The sequence below is a fragment of the Cricetulus griseus genome, chromosome 6 (assembly GCF_003668045.3).
Source record: "Cricetulus griseus strain 17A/GY chromosome 6, alternate assembly CriGri-PICRH-1.0, whole genome shotgun sequence".
NCBI lineage: Eukaryota > Metazoa > Chordata > Mammalia > Rodentia > Cricetidae > Cricetulus > Cricetulus griseus.
Window position 1 is genome coordinate 112727730 of NC_048599.1, and position 23844 is coordinate 112751573.

At 36.5% G+C, this 23844-nt stretch overlaps 1 protein-coding gene across 2 annotated transcripts in view; it reads right to left on the minus strand.

Moving 5' to 3' along the window:
- Slc4a10 (solute carrier family 4 member 10) overlaps positions 1-10601 on the minus strand; it is a 156006-nt gene extending 145405 nt beyond the window's left edge. For both annotated transcript variants that reach the window (XM_035446804.1, XM_035446803.1), the window contains exon 1: positions 10524-10601. The gene's annotated coding sequence lies outside the window, so the exon portion shown is untranslated. The remainder of the gene's footprint in view (positions 1-10523) is intronic.
- Positions 10602-23844: the final 13243 nt, after the last annotated feature.

Here is a 23844-nt window from a genome sequence, read left to right on the forward strand (position 1 = left end):
GCTGTTTTGGCCAATGGACTGGTAGGAAATCCAAACAGGGATAGAGAAAGGTAGAAGGCAGAGTCAAGGAGATGCCATTTAACTGCTGAAGAAGCAAGAGGCCTGGGCATGAATGGTAAGCCGAGACCATGTGGAGATACACAGATTAATAGAAATGGGTTAACAGTTAAGAGCTAGCCAATAAGAAAACTGAGCCATCAGCCAAATAGTTTATAATTAATATAAGCCTCTGTGAGTTGATGTGAGACTGAATGGGTCAAGGACGGGGACAAAACAGAAACTTCATCAGCTTCGGCTGACAAATTATCAGTTGACTACAGATGCCATAGTCAACTAATTCAGGACAGACAAATAACTAGGATCCACTCAAACTGATGACCTGTAAATAATACCCTAGTTTGATTTTTGTTACTGTGGACTTACCAAAAACCAACTTGGGGAGGAAAAAAATTATATTCATTTTATATCCCAAAATCCCAAATCAGACCCAGACCCACTGGAACATTCTTGTGTGACCCTTTAAGGATTGTAAGAAACATCTTATGTTCGACAAGCTACTGTTTCTGAAAAGGAACACCTGGAAGCTCTATTAAAGCAAGTAAGCATGTTAGGAATTGATGAAAATATTCAAGAAGTTATTGGACATACACTAGGGATATGTGCAAGCCTCTGAACATTCAAATTCAACAAATCTACTCTTAAATTTTATCACCATGCAATGAGCAGCATTGTTATAAATAATTCAACTATAGTATTAATTCTTATTAAAGAAATGTATTTGCTAAACAACAACAAAATTCCCCAGTAATCAGGCAAGGTTTAACAACTACCTAGACATACTCCAAATTCTGCATAGACTCAAATGGCTACGGGAAGTTTTGGAACTCATACCCACCAGATGGCCATCAATCTAATTCTGTGTAGGTTTTATCATATGTCTTGAATCCATTCCTCCAGATGTTATCCACCAATGTAAGCACAACAAACCTGGCCACTCGGATGGTCAATTCCCCATTTATAATGAAGATTTTATCTCTGCTTTAATTCATTTGTGGGCATCTGGAACTGCTGCAGTTTCAGACTTAGAATTTTTACAAACTTATAAACTAGCCAGTCTCTTTGCATTTTAACTAGAATAGTCGTGGGTTCTATTCAAAACACTGTTGAGTAACCTAAATCTCAACAGGTCTCTTCAGCTGATTTGCTCAGCTGAGACCCTGGCACTGAAGGGTGCAGTGTGGTTCAGTTTATTATCTGTCAATCCCAGACAACCTGTAAATGCCTCAATTGATCATTTAAGTGGGAAAAAAGGAAACCATTAGTGGACAGAATTAGTCTCCAAAGTCTATAATAAAGTGGATGCAGCTGTGACAAATCATTCCCTAAGCACAAGGAGCCAGTGAATATTCTACACCAATGGCAGCATCAAGTGCAAACACTGTTCTCCTAATTTTATGGCATCTATAAAACACTGAAAGCTGTTCTGTTTTGTAATACATTGATGTATACTTTGAAATGCAGAATTTTCTTCATATCATAATATTTTAGGCACCAATATATTGTTTGTGTGAGAGATGTGTATATGTGCATATGTGTATATGTGCATATATTTGTATGCTTGTTCATATGTGTGAGTGAGGTGCACTTATGCCAGAATGCATGTTTGAAGGTCAAAAGACATCCTCAAATGCCAATCTATGTCTTCTATCTTGTATTAGGCTTTTGGGAATTCAAGCCTATGTTTCTGTTGATTCCTGCTGCATGCAGTAGGCTACCTCACTCATGAATACTGGAATTCTGCCTGTTTCCAAACTCACTGTTGAAGACCCAAGAATACAGCACAAGTTATTGAACCACAGGTTCTAAGTCTCTAAACTCAGTTTTCTGTTACATGCACGAGAAGCACTTACCTACTAAGCAGTCTCTACAGCATGACCCCAATATCTTTTGAGACAAAAGACATTGAGAGCATGTCTTTTGCTCTCAAGTAAATGGAAGTTGTTGTGGAATATATCTTTAACTATGTAAAGATGTCTTACATTTGTTTATACTGTGAAATATTACTCTAACTGTGTAAAAGTGTGTTACATTTGTTTCTGCTGACTTTGTTAATCATGTAAAGATGTGTTTTATTTATTTCACCTTGCCTGCCTAATGCACCTGATTAGTTTAATAGGGGAAACTGTGGTCGGTATGTAAAATAAATAAATACATTTTTAAAAAAGAAAAAAAGCTGAATGGCCAATAGCTAGGCAGGAGAGGGATAGGCAGGGCTGATGGGCAGAGAGAATAAATAGTAGGATAAATCTAGGCTCAAGGGAGAATTAGACCAATTGGACTGGCACTCTGTATCACACTGCTTAGACAGAATTTGAAGAGCATGTCTAGAATACAGGCTCTATAATTTTAACTTGTTTTTTTGTTCACTGCTATATTCCTAGTAGCAGGAATATTACCTGCCACTTAATAACAGCGACTAATTAGAGAGAGGTAGGTGTCAATGGAAAACTAAAGAAATTCTCTATGGTTCCATAAATTCTCATTAAATAGGATTCATTTAGTATTAGAAATCCTTAGAAACTTATGAGTAAGAATCCCAGGAGAAATGCTATACTCACATAATGCTAAAGGTCATACCTCAAAGTTACATTTTGAAAGCTAACCGACAAGAGTCTATGAAGTCAGACAGACCCCTTCTATACCAAAATTCAGTGGGGTGGCACTTTCTCACATCAACTGTAATTCAAATTATGTTTGCCAGTCCGTGGCTTTTTAAAACAAACATTTCATTGAACACCTGTGAAGTCCTTCATCTAGATAGATAAGACATCCTTTTTCAAATTCCTACTAGCAGAACGTGCACAGGCTAAAAAGCTTCAATGCATTGAAACATTAAACAGGGGCGATGTGAAACACCCATTCTAATGTACATTCCAGGTTTAGAACTTCACTTAGAGGTCGTAACATTTAGAACTGGGAAAGGCTTTAGAAATTGCCCAGTTAAAACCTCTCATTTAAAATGTGAAGTAAATGGAAGTTTCTTGAAATACAGTCCAGAAATGGAGTCCTGTGAGGAGAATTCAGAGTGCTTATGAGCCACGCCAAGAAAATAAGACAAAAGTCTCGTGACCTCAGTTTCTTCAAAACACAGAATTATTCTTGGAATGCATTTTCTTGCTCCTCCAACATGTAGAAGATAGAGTGATTTACTGAAGATTACTCATTATTGCTTGCTGTTGTTATTCAAATAAATGTTAAACTATCATTTGTATGCCTCTGTGGAAGAACATGTTTTTGCCTCGCCATGTGTGGCTTGTCCTTGTTATTGTATACAGTTTGAACTCAGGAGAACTTTACTCGGGTGACATTTCTTAACCTCAGAGTATAAATTGTCCAAGGCTCTGAATACAGTTGTCTATTGCAAGAGGCGTTAGTCTGCCTTATTTATCAGCTCCATTCTCTCAGGTTCCACTGCCTCTAAAGCAGTGACAGGGTTCAAATTCAACTCATTTCTAAAGTAAAATGTTGCTAAGTAGCTTTATCCACGTGTTGGGTAGCACTAGCAATTTAACAGTTTTTATTTTTAATACAGAATCCTATTATTTCTTTGTAACAAAATGAAAGTGTATGCTATCTTCCATATAACTATCTTTCAAATGTTTGAAGTTAGCTTCTAAAGATAGTTTGAAGGTATCTTGTAAATATTTCCTATGTATTTTCCTCATCTCGTGCTTGTATTTGCTACACAAGACGACTACTACTTTATCAATGAGTCCTGATATTCTGTCTTCTTGTTCCAGTCTATTGGTACATATTTCGGTTGAGTTTTCAAATTGGGTTATTAAGTTTTTCAATTCCATTTCACTTCAGGTTGAGTTCTCTTCAATATTTCTATCTCTTTATTGAATTCAGTTTTCAATTTCTGTACTGCCTTCATTGTTTCAATCATCTTTATGTAAATATTTTCTTGAGCACTGCTTGGGTATTTGTTTTAAGTTCATTCCTTTTAAGATCATTGACATGTTTCCTTGTCTTCTCTAAATTTCTTGAATTTTTTGATTGTTCTTTGAATTTCTGCAGGCTGGTGTTCATCTAGATAACTCTCATGGTACACTATTACTATAAGACTGGTGAATTAGGATGGAAGCATACTGTCTTTAGCTTTCATATCATTTGTGTTTTGTGAGAAGACCTATAGATTTGGTTGTATTTCTGATGTGGACACAAAATATGTGCTACACAACTTAAATCTGGTGGTGGGGAAAGGTACAGGTGGGATCAACAGTCTGGGCTGGGTTTCTGTTATGAATTGCAGCATAGGCATGGGTATTCAGGGGAGTACATGGATAACAGGGTCAGCCAGATTCACCAGGCTGGAATATAGCACAGAATTTGTGGACCATGCTGTGACTAGAGGTTGGGTATGATATGGATGGGATAAGTTCACATGGACACTGGGGGCTTGTTTAGCATATAGAATGTAAAACCTGACCCTGAAGTTTGCAGGACACTGGATGTAGGACCTGGTCTAGGCTTCAGGATTGGGGAAGGTGCAGGCAGAGTAAGGTCATGCAGATGGACCCACCAGGCTAAGTAGTGTCACAGGATGTGCAGGTAAGGCTGGGCCTGAAGACTGGATAGGGAGTATGTTAGATAAGGCCAAGCCAACACCCATTACACTATAGTAAGTCTTAACCACATAAGCTAACAGTACAAAATGAAGGATCTGACAACTTTATGCTTTAAAACTACATGGGTTCCAGGGAATATTCAATGGGCAGGTTAAGCTCCTAGAAAAAAAGTTTTAGATAGGTATTTGTGTTCTTGGAGCTTGCTGAGGACTGTCAGCAATAACACCTGTGAGAAAATTAGGACACAACTTAATACAGGAGAAAGCCAAATCATGCTTCATTTGCAACAGCAGGCCCGTTTAGCCCTGTGGTAAACCCTGAAGTGGAGGAAGCACAGCAGAGTGGTCCAAACTTCAGGAAAGAAGGATCAAGTTTTGCACTTCACTGATCATTCTCTGAATTTGGTATGCCACACAGGGCAGGCTGCTTCTGTAGGTAACAGTTAACTACTTCCCAGTGAAAACAACAACTATGTGATACTCAGATGTGAACCATTAGAAGGCAAAGACAACTAAGGAAATAAATGACTCCATTCTCTTTTATTACATTTATGAATGCATTTATTTATCTATCGGGTATATGTTCATGCTTTCATGCATTCATGTGTGTGGGGGTATGTATATGCTACAGTTCTCCTATGAAGATCAGAGGACAACTTGTGGGAATTGGTTCTTTCTTACCTATTGGATCCTGTGGCTGCAACCCCAGTCATCAGACTTAGCAGCAAGCCCTTTACCCACTGAATTTATCTCTCTAACCTGTTTTAGGTTCAATTTTTAAAGGGACATATTAATGGGCTAGATCTCTATATCACTATTAAAGATCTACAGATTTAACAAATATGAAATAATATATGAAAATATTACATTGCCATACATATTAATGTCACTCATTATTAAAATTATCTATCATTCATAGAGTAGTTATGTAAAATTCAAATTTAACTGGGTATTCTATGTATGTGTTAGAAGGTAATTAAAATAAATTTCAAAGTTTTAATGTATTTTCTCTAAATGTAAATCACACTTTAGATTGTACTAATCCCACACTGACATGGAAGACCAAAAGTAAAAAATGCTTAATCTCAATTGTATTGAGGTTTGCCTTCACCACAATCTCAAGGTTTTCTAACTATAGATATTTGATATCCTTCACTAGGTACTGTCCCAGGAAGCAGAATAATGCCTAGAAAGGACATGCTGGTATGTTAAGGTGGCTGGATGGTGGGAAAGACACAGTAGGCAGTACATAGGAGTTGACCAGGTGGAATAAATCAGTGGGAATAGAAAAGATGTCACCAATATCAATTCAGAGAACTTATTAACATGTACATTATAATGTACAAAATAAACACGTAAAACTTCTAAATTGTATGCTGTTGGTTTTAGATGAAAGAAAAGACAAAAATGGTATAAAACCTGTGAAACAAACAAAAGAGTTTGGAGAGCAAAAAAATTATACAATTGTTGTCACTCATCAGAATGCATAATGTATGTGAATAAAGTAACCAATATATTACTTCAAGCTGTTGTTTTTGAGAAGGTGATTATTTTCTGCTAAATATATTGTACCTGAGACTTCAAAGATATTTTTAAACACCTGGCATTTCTACTAGCTGCACTTAGAATGCTAAATTATGCTAGTAGGTCTAGTAGCTAAGATACACATAAATCCTAGGAAACAACAACTTTCAAATAGAGAATTTTAATTGAAAATATTTCTATTAATAAAATGTCTTTGTCTCTAATATCAGTCCTACCTCTTATCCATTGGAAACATCTATTTTGTATTATCTGCATCACTAAATATGCTCCTTAAAGTCGTATTATTTTCTGTTATACAAAGGGAGTAACTTCTACCTTTATAGCTTCAGTGCTGCTCCTTCATCACTGGTACTCTCCCAATTACTCCTAAACTAATCATCCTTGACATTACATCCAGATCTTATAAACCTGGGTGTAAATTATAGACGTACTAACAGCACAGGTGCCTGTCTTTTGGTGTGTTCTGAGGATAAGAAAAGTAAATCAATATAAATAAGATGTTTTTTCTAGTTTAAAATTGAAAAGAAATATTTTAAAAATTTTAATGTAATATCATCTTTGTTTCTATGAGTATTTTTTTTTCTTTTGGTTTTTCGAGACAGGGTTTCTCTGTGTAGCTTTGGAGCCTATCCTGGCACTCGCTCTGGAGACCAGGCTGGCCTCGAACTCACAGAGATCCACCTGCCTCTGCCTCCCAAGTGCTGGGATTAAAGGAGTGCACCACCAACACCTGGGTCTATGAGTAATTTTTTTTACAAATGACCTAGTTATATTCATTACATTCTAAAATGGGGATTCTCAACCTGTGGGTTTCAATCAATTTGGGAGTTGCTTATAGTATCAGAATTGCATATATGAAGTAGCAATGAAAATAATCTTATAGCTGGGGGTCACCATAACATGAGGAACTGTATTAAAGGGTTGCAGCATTAGGAAATCTGAGAACTACTGTTCTAGGATGAAAATGCCTACTCATAGACACCAGTAAATGTTGCAGAATATTTGTTGACATTGTAAAGATGTGTCTCTGACTAAGGTGCCTTCTGATTGGTTTAATAAATAGCTAAATGGCCAACAGCTAGGTGGGAGAGAATAGGTGGGACTTCTGGGCAAAAAAAGAGAGAAACTAGGAGCAGGAATCTAAGCTGTAGATTTTGCCAGAGACTCTGAAGAAGTTGGAAGTAAGGTACAGAACAAAGGTAACCAAGCCACGTGGCAAAGGAGATGGGTTAATTTAAGTTGTAAGAGCTAGTTGGAAAAAAGCCTAAGCTAAAGCCACACTTACATAATTCATAAGTCTCTGTCATTATTTAGGGGCTGGCAATCCAAAGATAGTGCAACAAGAAAGCTTGCTACAAATAAAGAACAATCCAATTGGGTTCTGCCAATTCCCGAAAATTCTTTTACTAATCAGTCTATATTCTCTAAAAATGTTTGGCATAGAAAATGTTTGTAATATTGAAATTACAACAATTACATTATTTCTCAATAATGCATTTTATATCTAAGGAAAATTCAGTATTTTTCTGTAATTATTTGTGAATTATTAAGTAGTAATTTTCATTTATCTATCTGTGGTTTATCCATGCCAGTATTTAAATCCAAGATGGCTTTTCCATGAAATTGAACATATTTCTAGGCTAATTTCTTTTTGTGTCGGCTTTCTTGTTGTGTTTTTTAGGGAGGATAAGCATAACTTTTCAAGCATGATCAATGTACTTTCTGAAACCAAAGACCAATTTAGCATTACTATAAAATGTATCAAAGGCAAACAGACATATCTAACCAATCACATGAAAAATCTCAACCCATAATATTACAGTGGGTACAGCAGTGACTGTACCCTCTAAATTTAAAGTCAGCACCTACTTATGGAACTACATATAAAACCAAATGCTTCTTGTTCCTGAATTCATAATGATTAAGTGTGAAATTGTATTTCAGTTTGCTCCTGACGGAATACAATGGATTCCTTAAAATATAGCTGGGTCAGAGAGTCCCAAAGGAAGGGGAATGGGCTGAGAAGAGAGGGCTGTCTGAGGTAAGCTGCCAGAAGACTAGAAGGACCTTAATGAAGGAGGAGGGAAGTGAGAGCACATGTGACTCTTTGGGATCCTCACCATGTCTGGTGGCTACACATAAGTCTCAGGGAACCTCAGGGAAGAGGGAGCAGAAAGACTGTAAGAGCCAGAGGCTCAGGACATCTGCTAAGAGACTGTGTCTTCGATATAAGACAGAAAATCTGCACCCATGAAATCCCAAGACCTGAATAACATACCCAGTTAACATGCCAGTGTATGTGGGGAAAATATCACACAGCCCTCCCCCAAATACTCTTGCCAATATTAACAGAAAGGTAAGGAAAGAACAATTCAAGAATCTGAACTGATGGTTCTGTTTTGTTTCAACCTTCAGAGAGTAAACAAAAAGAAAATTTCAGTGGGAAAGACAAAATATCCTATAAACATAATACACTTTAGCTTTCTTTTAATTTTTTTAAAGACTGCTTCAGGAGATGCCGTTTCCCTAGACATCATCATGGGGTGGTGCCCAGGGAGTGTTCCATTGATAGACTCTGAATCTGGTCCCTTATGGTGATGGGCTGGCTAGCACAAGTACCCTTAAAGACAGGTGTGTGAGGTATTTAGTGCATGACATTTGTGATGATTCTCAGCTCTTTTTCTTTTGTCCTAGGGATTCTAAAATAATTTGCCTCACTGAAGTTAGACTGCTTCACTGCTTCTTCCACAGTCAATACACTGTGCTTATTATAATTTGTTCTTTAAGAAATGAAAATTTATATTGTCTCATTTTAAGTTTTAAAGTCCATTTTCATCTCTGTAACTTTTCCTATTCTGTCTGGTTCTGCTATACTTAGAATCAAACAGATTACTATACTTAGGCCCTAAACAACATGGGTTGTGAAAGATAAACCTTATTTTTAAGACTAACAGTGTCTCCACACATGCTCCTTACATGGTTAAAGTTGAATAAATGGAGAATGCTAAGGGAAAAACAGTAATATATTTGGTACTCAAATCCAGGAAAAATTATTTTATATGAAACATTACAATTTCAATTTTCAAGGGTTTTTAATCTTTAATTTATACAATAAAAATGTGTGGTATATCAAATCACTAGGCTCATCTAAGAAGTGTGACATTTTTGAACCTGGATATTATTTTCTGTATACCATATAAATTATCTGTAATAGACAATGTATATTAACAATGTCTGTGTTGATAAAAATTGTTTAAAATTATTATAGTAACTAATGTACTATGGAATTCTTGCAACTAGAGACTCAAAAACTATTAAACTAATTGCAATTTAAAAGCTTATATTCAATGCTTAAATTGAAAAACATTCTGCTATTTAATGTTTAAATTGAATGACACTCAATGGATAATTAATTCTGATTACCTATACTTAAGACTACCTAGGTTTTACTCTCATTCAAATAACAAACATTATATACCATATATCTAAGATATGAAAAAATTTAAAAGTTAGATTCAAAACATAGAATTTAATTCTGCATGAGCATTAAATTGCATTTTGATAACTGCTAGTACTATGCTATCCTATTCCTAGGTATTATTGGAACTACTGTATCTTGATTTTCTAAAAATTCTTAAGATTGCTATCACTATGCTAAAAATTGAGAGAATTGAGATGCAGAAAGTTAACTAATGGCCCTATGCTACTGAAGGGACAGACTGAAGGGACAGATCTGTCATTCAAACCTACTGCAGTCTGCTGTTAGAGTGTGTATACTAAAATGTACTATGTTGTCCACTGTGTTAGCAGTCCTTCTCATTCAAGAGAGCACATAGAAATGGAGTTTCTTTTTCCTTCTGATACCTGAATAGAATATCAACTGTCCTAGGACTGGAGAGATGACTCAGCTATTAAAGACTAGGCTCACAATCAAAAATATAAGAGAATATCAACTGTCCTTAATTCTCTTAATTTTCTTCTATTGAAAGCTTACTCTGGTAACAAGTTCTTCTTGTCCTAGCATATCACCTGTGATATTAATATCTATTTTTTCTTTTCATTATCTAATTCATTTTAAATCCTCAGCAGAGTGATAATTTAAAAAGATGGCACCAAAAAGTCTCTAGAATATTGAATGGATTAAACAAATATCTGTGTATGAACAAATGCCTCTCCCCCTTTTCAGGTCTTCCTGTTGGCATTCTAGGCCGTACCAGAACAATCACACCAGCACACTATCATTGCTTTCATGTCAGCATTTTCAATTTTCCATAAGTGAAAACGTAACATTTCTCTTTGAAATGCCTATGGAAAGTATATCAACCATTCCACCAAAACAATGTCTCACCTTCTAAATCTTCTTTCTCAAAATGTGTTTTGAGTATAGAACGTGTTCCACCTCTATCCACAACTGCTTCTTCATCATTTCTCTATAAAGTAAGGAAAAATAAAATAAAATAAATATATGTATACATATTCTCTTAATTTCAAAAAGTAAGCTTTAATATGACCTACTATTTAGAGATGTTGTCTGCTAGATTATCAACTGTTGGTTTAACAGAGAAGCTAAAATAAATTGGGTCATATATTCAGAGTAGTAAATTATTTGACTTAACATTGACAATACTTATACATTCCTGTTGGCATCATTTGTTAGTGAGATGAAAAACAAGAAACAACTCTTGTCAATTTAATAACAGTCATTTTATCACTGATAAAGAACTGCTATTAACAAGATCACATTTTTAACTATACAGGGGAAATAGGAAAATCATTAGTATTGACACCACAAATGTTATGGCAAGGTGAAATAATTCTGCTTCCATTAAAAATTGATCTAATCCCTTGAAAGCAATTAGTAGGCAATTATTAGATAATGAAAACTCTAATTACTTTGATTCAGTGTGGGGCAAATTACTGAACAAGATTATAAATTATTATCATCTGCGTTAAATCTTCATTTAGTTTCCATTTATATTTTCCAGCTTAGAAAGGCTCGACAGTTACTAAGCATATAAATATTGTACACATGCTCAAAACATACTAAATAATTTGGAAATCAGCAAAATAAGGGGAAAGTAATGTAATCAATTTGACCACACAGGATGAGAAAGAGTACAAAATACTGAATAAAGTAAAACTATTTCCAACTTTTATCTGCTCATGATAAAATGTAAAAATGATTTTAAAATGAAAAATGAACAAAGTAGGGAAATACTCAAAAGAACAAAACTTCTGGGATCTATTTCTAAGTCAATCCTATTACATGACTATTAAAAATGAAAAAAAAATATTTATAAACCAAAGAGTGCATTGTAAAATAGAACAAACTTTTCCTTCTGTCCACCTAACCACTTTGAACCATCAGATACTGGTGACAACTTCCTTTCACTGAAATGGCAATCTTTGACTAAATCCAGTAACAACGTTATCCTTGAGCTGGGATCCTTAAAGGCAATAAGAACAACTGGAGCTGGGACATACATGACAGAACTTAATTACCAAAGACAAGACAGTTATGTTTATCATAAGGATAACAAAATCAAAACACTGATAAAAATGGTCTGATTCACAGAGACCTAAAATTCTGGCTAGTTGATCAAGGTGGGAGGCTGGGCATGGTGGTGCATTCCTCTATCCATGGCACTCAAGATGTTGAGGCAGGAGGATGGCAAGTTTGAACACAGTCTGGGACACAATAGCAAGATCCTGTCTCAAAAATAAGTCATTAGGGCCAGTGAGGTAGCTCAGAGGGTAAAGGTACTTGCTAAGAAGACTGTCAAGCTGATTCAATCCCTGGGACCCACATGGCAGAAGAAAAGAACAGAGGCCCCTGACCTCCTGACATGTGCCCTGGCATGTCTACACATGTACAACAACTAAATAGAGGTGATAAAATAAAAACAAGTGAACAATAAATGAAAAAGGGAGGTAAATAGATAGTCTACTAATTCTTATCTGATTTAATGACGTTCCTATAACTGATTCAGCTTACAAGTCTGAATGTTTGAATAAGGCAAAATACAGATCTACTTGAACAAAAATCCTGCTAAACTAACCCAAATTTATAGTCTTTATTATAACCATCTCCAAAAGAATATACCTTCTTTTACCAAGACAGCTAAGCACTGAAAAAGGAAACAAACACATAGGAGTTGCTGGATCCTGGTCCTGAACTGACATTAATGGCAGAGAAGTATAGCCAGAGCAGGGCTGGAAAACTGTAAGTAACCAACAGAGTTCTAGCTTAAGTCTATCTTGAGGGTCCAGTGGGTTCCTGAACTACAGCTGGTGGTGTTTCTCAAGTTGTCAAGGGAATAACTGAAAGAAACACAGATTAGGATAGGAAAGTGTTCAACACAAGAGTGATGGTTTTCTTTTCACGTCACTCCTTTGCATATCCGATGGCTGAAAGGAAGAGGCCAATACAAAGAACTAAGATGCTTAGGCAAAAGTAAATTAACATTTTTGTTTTAGCAAGTTCCTGAAAACAAAACAGTATTGTTCTAAGTACAAAGCTACTATGAAGGGACTCCACTTTCTGAGATCTAGAGGGAGGATCAGGTCAGCTGATTTACAGTCAGAGATATTTTGAGAAAGAACAGAACATCAAGTAATGTTCCTTGGGGCTTGGATGACAGAGGTTGTATCATTCTCCAACTAAACAAAGTGAGTAACGTTAAAGAAATGAGCCACAGATAAGCATAAACACCCAAAACACCTGCATCCAATATAACATAGTAATCCTTTAACACTCACAAGTTTTATGTTTTAACAGTTAATTTTTTAAGCTGGAAAGCAAAATATTTAAATCTACTCTGAGAATGGTATTGTCGTTGATATCATAAGACATGTAAGTGGATGATCAGAGAGATAACTACTTCCATGAATTCTAATTTGAGATAACAGAGGATCCTGAAAGAAAAGCATCAAAATCTCTACTATTTCCCTTTGATAAATTATTAAAGGCAGTTAAGACCCTGTGAGAAAGTCCATGGCAATAAAACATACCTCCAATTAATCTTTCTGATTTGTTTACTAATTCCTTAGAAAGTTTTTCAGAAATCTAAGCACAAGATTGGTGGAGGCAGTAGGTATTATCATGATTAACTGTTTGCCTACTGTAAAGATGAGGTAAAAAATGAAGCAAATTCACCCAGAGGAGCAGACGCCAGGAAATAATCAAACTGAGGGTGGAAATCAATAAAGTCGAAACATAGAAAACAATTCAAAGAATCAATATAACAGAGAGTTGGTTCTTCAAGAAAAGCAACAATATAGACAAACCGTTATCCAAACTAACCAAAAGGCAGAGAGAGATCATACAAATTAACAAAATCAGAAATGAAAACGGGAACATAACAACGGACACTGAGGAAATCCAGACAATCTTCAGGTCATACTTTGAAAAAATTTGAAAATTTAAAGGAAATGGACAATTTTCTGGACAGTTATCACTAACCAAAATTGAATCAAGAACAGATAAGCAACTTAAACAGACCTATAACCTCTAAGGAAATAGAAGCAGTCATCAAAAGTCTCCCAAACAAAAAAAAGCTCAGGGCCAGATGGATTCACTGCAGAATTCTACCAGAAATTCAAAGAAGTGCTAATACCAATACTCCTCAAATTGTTCCACAAAATAGAAGCAGAAGGGACATTGCCAAACTCTTTTTAAGAGGCTGCAATAACCTTGATACCCAAGCCACACAAAGACACAACTAAGAAAGAGAACTACAGACGAATATCCCTCATGAACATTGATGCAAAAATTCTCAATAAAATCCTGGCAAATTGATTACAAGATCATATCAGAGAAATCATCCACCATGATCAAGTAGGGTTCATCCCAGGCATGCAAGGATAGTTCAGCATACGAAAATCAATCAATGTAATCCACCATATAAACAGACTGAGGAAAAAAAAACCCCACATGATCATCTCACTAGATGCCGAAAAAGCCTTTGACAAAATCCAACACCCCTTCATGATTAAAGGTCTTGTAGATATCAGGGATAACAGGAACATACCTCAACATAATAAAAGCAATATACAGCAAGCCAACAGCCAATGTCAAATTAAATGGAGAGAAACTCGATGCAATTACTCTAAAAAGGGGACAAGACAAGGCTGTCCACTCTCTCCATACCTCTTCAATATTGTCCTTGAAGTCCTAGTCAGAGCAATAAGACAACAAAAGGAGATCAAGGGAATACAAATTGGAAAGGAAGAAGTCAAACTCTCACTATTTGCAGATGATATGATAGTCTACATTAGTGACCCGAAAAACTCTACCAGGAAACTCCTACAACTGAAAAACACCTTCAGCAAAGTGGCAAGATACAAGATTAACTCAAAAAAATCTGTAGCCCTACTCTATACCGATGACACATTGGTGGAGAAAGAAATCAGAGAAATATCACCCTTTACAATTGCCACAAACAACATAAAATACCTTGGGGTAACGCTAACCAAAAATGTGAAAGACCTGTACCATAAGAATTTTGAGTCTCTAAGAAAGAAATTAAAGAAGATACCAGAAAATGGAAAGATCTCCCATGCTCTTGGATAGGTAGGATCAACATAGTAAAAATGGCAATCTTGCCAAAAGCAATCTACAGATTCAATGCAATCCTCATCAAAATCCCAACACAATTCTTCACAGACCTTGAAAGAATAATTCTCAACTTTATATGGAGAAACAAAAGACCCAGGATAGCCAAAACATCCCTATACAATAAAGGAACTTCTGGAGGCATCACCATCTCTGACTTCAAGCTCTATTACAGAGCTATAGTCCTAAAAACAGCTTGGTATTGGCACAAAAATAGACTGGTAGACAAATGGAATAAAATTGAAAACCCTGATATTAACCCACACACCCATAAACACCTGATTTTTGACAAACAATTCAAATTTAAACGATGGAACAAAGAGAATATCTTCAACAAATGGTGCTGGCATAACTGGTTGCAGACATGTAGAAGACTGCAGTTAGACCCAAGCCTATTGCCTTGCACAAAACTTAAGTCAAAATGGATCAAAGATCTCAACATAAATCCAGCTACACTGAACCTATTAGAAGACAAAGTGGGAATTAATTAATTAATTAATTGAATTAATCCGTACAGGAGAGCGCTTCCTGAACATTACACCAATAGCACAGACACTGAGATCAACAATTGATAAATGGGACCTCCTGAAACTGAGAAGCTTCTGTAAGGCAAAGGACACAGTCAGCAAGACAAAACGGTAGCACACAGACTGGGAAAAGGTATTCACCAACCCCACATCTGACAGAGGGCTGATCGCCAAAATTTACAAAGAACTCAAGAAGCTAGTCTCCAAAACACCAAAAAAAACCCAATTAAAAAGTGGGGTACGGAACTAAATAAACAATTCTCAATAGAGGAATATAAAATGGCTGAAAGACACATAAAAAAGTGTTCAACATCCTTAGCCATCAGGGAAATGCAAATCAAAACAACTCTGAGATACCATCTTACTCCTGTCAGAATGGCCAAAATCAAAAACACCACTGAGAGTTCATGTTGGAGAGGATATGGAGACAAGGGAACACTTCTCCACTGCTGGTGGGAGTGCCAACTTTTACAGCCACTTTGGAAATCAGTATGGTGATTCCTCAAGAAAATGGGACTCAGTCTACCACAAGATCCAGCAATTCCACTCTTAGGCATATACCCAAAAGAAGCAGATTCATACAACAAGGACATATGTTCATAGCAGCACTATTTGTAATAGCCAGAAACTGGAAGCAGCCTAGATGCCCCTCAACTGAAGAATGGATAGAGAAAATGTGGTACATTTACACAATGGAGTACTACTCAGTGGAAAAAAAAACAATGGAATCTTGAAATTTGCAGGAAAATGGATGGATCTAGAAGAAACCATTCTGAGCAAGGTAACCCAATCACAAAAAGACAAACATGGTATGTACTCACTCATATGCAGATTTTAGACATAGAGTAAGGATTGCCAGCCTACAATCCACACTGCCAAAGAAGCTAATAAACATGGAGGTCCTTAAGAGAGACATACATGGTCCCCTGGAGAAGGGGAGAGGTTCAAGATCTGTTGAGCAAATTGGGAGCACGGGAAAAGGGGGGAGGTTGCTAGGAGAATGAGAAGGGGAGAGAAAGAGGGATGCTGAGGACACGAGGGAGCAGAAAATATAAGTCAAGGGAAGAATACACAATAACAAGAATGGAGATATCATAATAGAGGGAGACATTTTTGGTTTACAGAGAAATCAGGCACTAGGGAAATGTCTGGAGATCTACAAAGATGACACCAGCTAACTATCTCAGCAATGGAGGAGAGGCTACCTTAAATGTCCTCCCCTGATAATGAGATTGATGACTGACTTATATGCCTTCATCCAGCAGCTGGTGGAAGTAGAAGCAGACACCCATAACTAATCACCATCTGAACTGGAACCCAGATGTAGAGAAGGACCAGTGAAGAAGTCCAGACCAGTCTTGTGAAACACACAGAAACAGGTGACCTGAACATCCAGGAACTCTTGCTCCACAGTCTGATAGCTGGGAATACCAGCATGGGACTGATCCAGACCCCAGGAACATGGGTTTCTGTGAGGAAACCTCAGAAATCTATGGGACCTCCCGTAGAAGGTCCCTAGCATAGGTGTGGACTTTGGGAGCCCATTCCATATAGAGGAATACTCCCTGAGTCAAGACACATGGGAGTGGGCCTAGGCCCTATCCCAAAGGATACAAAAGACTCCAATGACACCCTATGGAAGGTCTTACCATCCAGGGGGAGCAGAAAAGATATGTGACAGATAAAGTTTTAGTTGGGTGGGGGGTAGGGGAGGATGGGTGGGAGAAGGGAACTGGGATTGTCACATAAAACAATCCTGTTTCTAATTCAAATTTTAAAAGTTGGAAAAAATAAAAAATAAAATAAAATTTATCTTTTGAATATGAATGAAAAGAAAATCCTACAAAAAAAGAATGATTCTAAGACAGTATGGAGACACCATTGCTAGGTACATAAAATTGCTAGGTACTGAATTATTTACTTATAAAAATGCTTTTTAATTGCAGAAGATAATCTTGATAGTTGGCATCCATTTCTTACAAATGTACTTGGCCCTGAGGTAAAGAAGTATGTATGCATTTCACCTAATAAGATCAACTATTGTGTGTTTCACATGTGTATAAGCTGCAATAGAAGGACATATTTTTAGCCTGATATCCTGTGTCTTTCTGACATATCCCAGGAGAGAGCAGGAAAGAAATATACACTATGAATGAGAAAAATTAGAGAGAAATTAAAATGAAGAAATAATTTATGGGCTATTGGTATGTTCTTTATTAATATATTTAACTCTTGGTTTAAGCAGGAAGAATCAATAGAAAAACTAAAGATGCAATTTATGTAATTTTTCTGAACAAAATAAAATTCAGTCCATTTAGAACTATTACTGATAAATTTACAAATTACTTTATTATGTGTACAAAATGTATTAAAATATGTATCACACTTAAAAATATTCCTGTTCTTTCCCATATTATGTCAAAAACTAAGTCAGGCATTCACATTCAAAGACCAAGAAATCACTATCTCACTTAATTTCTGTTTCTATGGAACACAAATGACAAACTGGGCAGGGGACCAAACTAACAGCCTCATCCATATTAATTCAGCTTTTATGTCACACAAATGTACTTGACTTTCAAATATAGGATTATAGGTGTATTTCAACTCAAACTATAGCTCATCATTTCAATGAATTGTAACACTTCTTTATGTAAAAATGAACCAGAAACTGTGTTGAAAATGAATTTTACTTTGTTTCATTTTGAGATTTTTACATACATAACTCCCTTAAATGGTCACTGGATATGCAGTAAATATATTAAATGAATGGACTTTGTGGCTGAAAATATCCAAGATACAAATTGTTGTTAATTTATGTATTTAAAGTCCTCTATGTTGGTTATGGCTCAAAGGATCAATACTATTAGAGAGACCTAATGAATAAATTCTTTCCCCTTTTTACTCCACAAAACATGAATTGTGAGACAGGGAACATGGAGAGACCTATGGGTAGGCTTTGAAGCTACTTTGAAGTTACCCTGAAATGTATTACATCGAAAATAATTTTGTATTAAGCATCTCTAGATGTTTCTGAACATCAAACACACCAATGCACCCTCTACTTTACATAATTATTTATCCATGTATGAATCAACTTTAACAGTGTATATGAAAAAGAACATAAATATATAATTGTTTTCAATACAATTTAACATTTCCCATGGGAAAACTAAATACGTATGCACGTATTGGCAAATATAGTTACCCCATACAATTACTCTCATAGCCAAACCCTTTCTCTGCTCACTCAACTTTGTGTTTTTATATTTTTAAGGCTCATTAAGTCCAATTTTTTTTGAAAAACAAAATTTTTTATTTGAACTTTTTTTTCATTTCACATACTAGTCCCAGTTTCCCTCCCTCTCCTTCTCCTCCACTCCCACCTCCCCCATCCCAACCCCAACCACTCCTCCCAGAGGGTAAGGCCTCCCTTGGGGAGGCAACAAAGTCTGGTACACCAATTTGAGACAGAACTGAGCCTCTACCTCCTGTTTCAAGGCTGAGCGAGGTATCCCACCATAGGAAATGGGCTCTAAAAAACCATTCATGTACTCAGGATAAGATCTGATCCCATCAAGCTGGTGAAACCTATAGAAGCAGCTGACCTGAACAAGGGAGAGCTCTTGGTCCCCAGACTGATAGCTGGGAAACCAGCATGGAACTGATCCAGACCTCATGAATGTGGGTGTCAGTGAGGAGGCCTCGCATATCTATGGGGCCTCTTGTAGTAGATCAGTACTTATCCCTAGCAAAGGAATGGACTTTGGGAGCCCATACCATATAGAGGGATACTCCCTGAGCCTAGGCCCTATCCCAAAGGATATGACAGACTCTGAAGATGACCCCCCCATGGAAGGCCTCACCCTCCCTGGGGAGCAGAAAGGGTATGGGATAGGTAGGGTGTTAGTGGGGGGCAGGGGAGGAGGGGGAACTGGGATTGAAATGTAAAACAATCTTGTTTATAATTTAAATAAAAAATGGGAAAAAAGGATCTGGTCCCACTGCCACTCCCCCAACAGATGAAGACACATAAGAGTCACCCACATTCAGAGGGCTTAGTTTAGTCCCATGCAGGAACCCCAGATGTCAGTCCAGAGTCTGTGAGCTACCACTAGCTCAGGTCAGATGTTTCTGTGGTTTTCCCAATCATGATCTTGACCCCCCCCCTTGCTCATATGATCCTTTCTCTCTCTCTTCAACTAAGCTCCAGGGGCTCAGTCCAGTGCTTGACTGTGGATCACAGCATCTGCTTCCATCTGTTACTGGATGGAGGTTCTATGATGACGACTAAGGTAGTCACTAATCTGGTTATAGGGAAAAGCTAGTCCAGGCACCCTCTCCATTACTGCTAGGAGTCTTAGCTGGGATCATCCTTATGGATTCCTGGTAATTTCCCTAGCACCTGGTTTCTCCCTTACCCCATAATGGTTCCCTCTATCAAGATATCTCTTTCATTGCTCCCACTTTCCATCCTTCCCCCAATCTGGCCATCTGGTGCATCTAAGTTTTTTCTATGTTCTGGCTATTATGAATAATGCTGCAATGAACATAGTTGAGCAAATATATTTGTGGTATGATTGTGCATCCTTTGGGTATATTTCTAAGACTGATGTTGCTGGGCCTTGAGGTAGATTGATTCCCAATTTTCTGAGAAACTGCCATACTGATTTCCAAACTGGCTGTCAAGTTTTTACACCTACCATCTTGGATATGTGGACTTCAATAAGACTGTTGTCTGATAACCAGAGTCTATACTGTTAAAGAAAACAGCCTCTCCCAACAGCTATCAATTGTCAGTAGATCTTCAGATAGAGGTAAGAATTCCTGTCTACCTACATGTACACACACACACACACACACACACACACACACAAGCCAAAACAATCCTGAATAATAAAGACTTCTAGAAATAACACCACCTGAGTTTAACCTATATTGCAGAGATACAGTATTAAAAACAGGTTGGTACTGACATAAAAAACAGATACATTGATCAATGGAATAGAACTTATAACACAGATTGGTATAAGTACACACACCTCTGGCCACTTGATATTTTGAATGAGGGTTGCTTTTCATCTCTGCAGTATACCAGCAACATAAAAGCTAGACAGCAGGGGTAAAGCTTCTGGAGAAGAGCGCATCTTCAACAAATGGTGCTGATCATATTGGATAGCCACATGTAGAATGAAAAAAATACTTACCTGTCACACTGCACTAAATTCTAAATGAATCAGGGACCTTAATGTAAGTCATGATACCCAAAATCTGACAGAAGGGAAAATAGGAAATATGCTTGAACTTATAGGCACAGGAAAGAACTTTCTGAACAGGACCGCAATGGCACAGGAATTAAGGCCAATAATTGACAAATGAGACTTCATAAAACTAAAAACCTTCTTTATAGAAAAGGGCATCATCATTCAAATGAAAAATTAATCTATACAATGGTAAAAAAATATTGCCAGCTACACATCTGACAGAAGTTTACTGTCTAGAATATATAGAAAACATAAAAAAATCTAACAGACCACTTCTTAAATGGGGCATGGAACTAAACAGAAAATTCCAAAATGATGAAATACAATTGGACAAAAAACATTTTTCAAATATTCAACATCTTTAGACATCAGAAAATGTAAATTAAAATTTCTTTGAAACTTCATCTTCCCCAGTCAGAATGGCCAAGATCAAAGAAGCAAATGACAGCATGTACTGGCATGAATATAGGAAAATGCAAACACCTACTCACTGCTGGTGGGAGTATAAACTGGTACAGCCACTGTGAAAATCAATGTAGAGGTTCCTTAAAACACTGGAAATAGATTTAGGACATACACCAGCTATACCACTCTTGGGTATATACCCAAAGGATCCTATATCCTACTATAGAAATACCTGCTCATTGCTGCTCTATTCATGATAGCCAGGATACGGAAAAAGCCTAGATGTCCATCAACTAATGAGTGAATTATAAAATATAGTATATTTACACAGTGGAATATTAATTAGCTGGTAAGAGAAGGGAAATTATTACATTCACAGGTAAATGGATGGATATGAAAACAATCATCCTGAGTGACATAACCCAGAAAGACAGATATCATATGTTTTTCCAGTTTTGAATGTTAACATTGACTCTTGAAATATGTGAGTCTTGAATAACTTCAGAATTCAGTAATTTAGTAAGAGACCACAGGGGTATGATATTGTCAAGGAAGGAGAGATAGGAAACAGTGGGTATAATGGGTTAAAGGAGAGTAACAGAGCATAAAAGATTAAATTGGGGTAGAAGATGGGGGCAGGAAAAGAAGAAAGATAGGGAGGGATAACTAACACTGAAAGCCTTTTGAAAGTGTCATATTAAAACTACAAAATCTTCCTAAATATATACCTATACACATATAAAAAGGGAGGAGTTAATGGAGCTACCCACAATGAAAATGCAATATCCCAACTAGACACCTAAATGCAATTAAAAGCCACAGTATCAGGAATGGGTTACCTTTTTATGAGTTGTTGGCCAATGGGGTCACATAGATGCCCTCCCCCGACAATCATTACAGACCATTGCTAATGCCATCTAGAATTTGACAGAGCTTAATGGTGAAGACACCACATACTGTATTCACAAAATATGGAAACATCAAGCTGGTACTAATCTGGAAGCTACACCCTTACTGTCTAGCTTTTATGCTGCTGGTATACTACAGAGATGAAAAGTAACCCTCATTCTCACCCAACTTGAATCTTGCAAGCAATAGCTTGCCTGAAAAGGTAAGGCCACTGGTATAATAGTGGTACAAATGTTATGGTAGTAAAGTAACCACAACTTTATGATTGGATCCAGGGCTTGCTCCTCGAGATGGAACCCATACTTGTCAATAGGATCAAGAACCTGTGTCTAGATTGGTTGTAGGCCCTTTTGGAAAACTCAATTATTCTGATAAAAAGATACAGCATTAAATGACTTCTAATGGCTTATTGCTATTTCTATAGATTAGTACATCTCTCAACCCTTATCAAAGAAGCTTCTTACAGTAGCTAGCATTTAACACAGAGACCCCCACAACTGGACAACATGACAAGAGTTAGAGACTTTGAAAAGCTCACCCTTAGAGGAGACATACATATCATATACCACTCCCCACCCTATACTCAGTGGTCTTCATGGAAGACTTGGCAAAAAGAGTATGAGAGCCAGAGACAATAGATCCCATCAAATAAACTGTTTTCTGGACACAATATGGCAGTTGCACATATAACTCAGGAAATTATGGCAGCATGTACGACCCCTGTGCAAGCTTGGAAAAACCCAAGCACAAAGGGGTGATAGTGGGCACAAAGTCCCACTACTTCTTTTTTAGATCATGAATTTTACCCTGAAGTATATCTAGCTCACCTAATCCTATGAGACTACTTAACTCTCTCTAGAGAAAAAAAAATTCATTGAATCAGAAAAGGAGATTTATCCGGCTGTCTGAAGTGACTGAATAAGATGATCTAGAGTTGCAACTGACTTTTAAATTGATAAATACTATTTATTTTGACATCGTAATCTCAGGCATACCCAATAGTTTTTTTTCTTTTCTCTTTCTCCTTTTTTTTTCAGAATGGTTCATTATATACTGGATTGTTCTCAGCATTTGCTATTGCCTCACTACAATTCTGTTCCCTTAATAGATCAGGGCACTTGGCATTTTCCTTCTGCTTCTATTCAAAAATTCTTTTCATCTTCTATTCTCCTTCTCCCCTACTCATTTGTTCTTTGGTGACCAAAAGGGTTTGGTTTTGGTTGTTGTTTTTTTAATACTTTAAATACTATTTTTGGAGAATAGCAAAGTATCTGGCTTTACTTCATATTTAATGTGTTTTCAGAGAAACACATCAACCAGGGTAATATTTGTCCTCATCACTATTGTTCTATTACTAATAGTTTTTCTGCTACTATTTTTATTCACTATAATTGTTGACATAGTTCTCTATTCTCCAGGTCATAAGCAACATTTCATTAACCTTGGAAATGCATTTTTAGAGTTCTATAATTAATAAATCATAATGCATTTACTTATTTATTACTAATCACAACATGTGTCAGAAACTGCTGTATTAAAAGACACAATTGATATCAGATTTAATATTTGAAGGGAGAAGATATGTAGGTGTGTATTTTTTAAATGACAAGTATGTAAATGTTATACTGGATGCTGACTGAGCAGTATAAATGATGTATAAATAAATGCTAACTTCATTAATTTATAATAAAACTAAATATTATAGGACAAACAAGATATCCAGAATGAATAACAAAATTCCAGATAGACAGCATGGCTTATAGAGGTATCAGTGACTTCATGGTAGATAAATCCCAGCTACTTTTACTTTGACAGTTGATTTTCTTTATATATCATAAATGATTACACCTGATGGATGAAAACCACATTAACACTAACAATTTTACTGTAACTGATATGGGGTTAAAATACACCCAAACCAGAAGCAGAACTAGAACTAAGGTCTGGTTT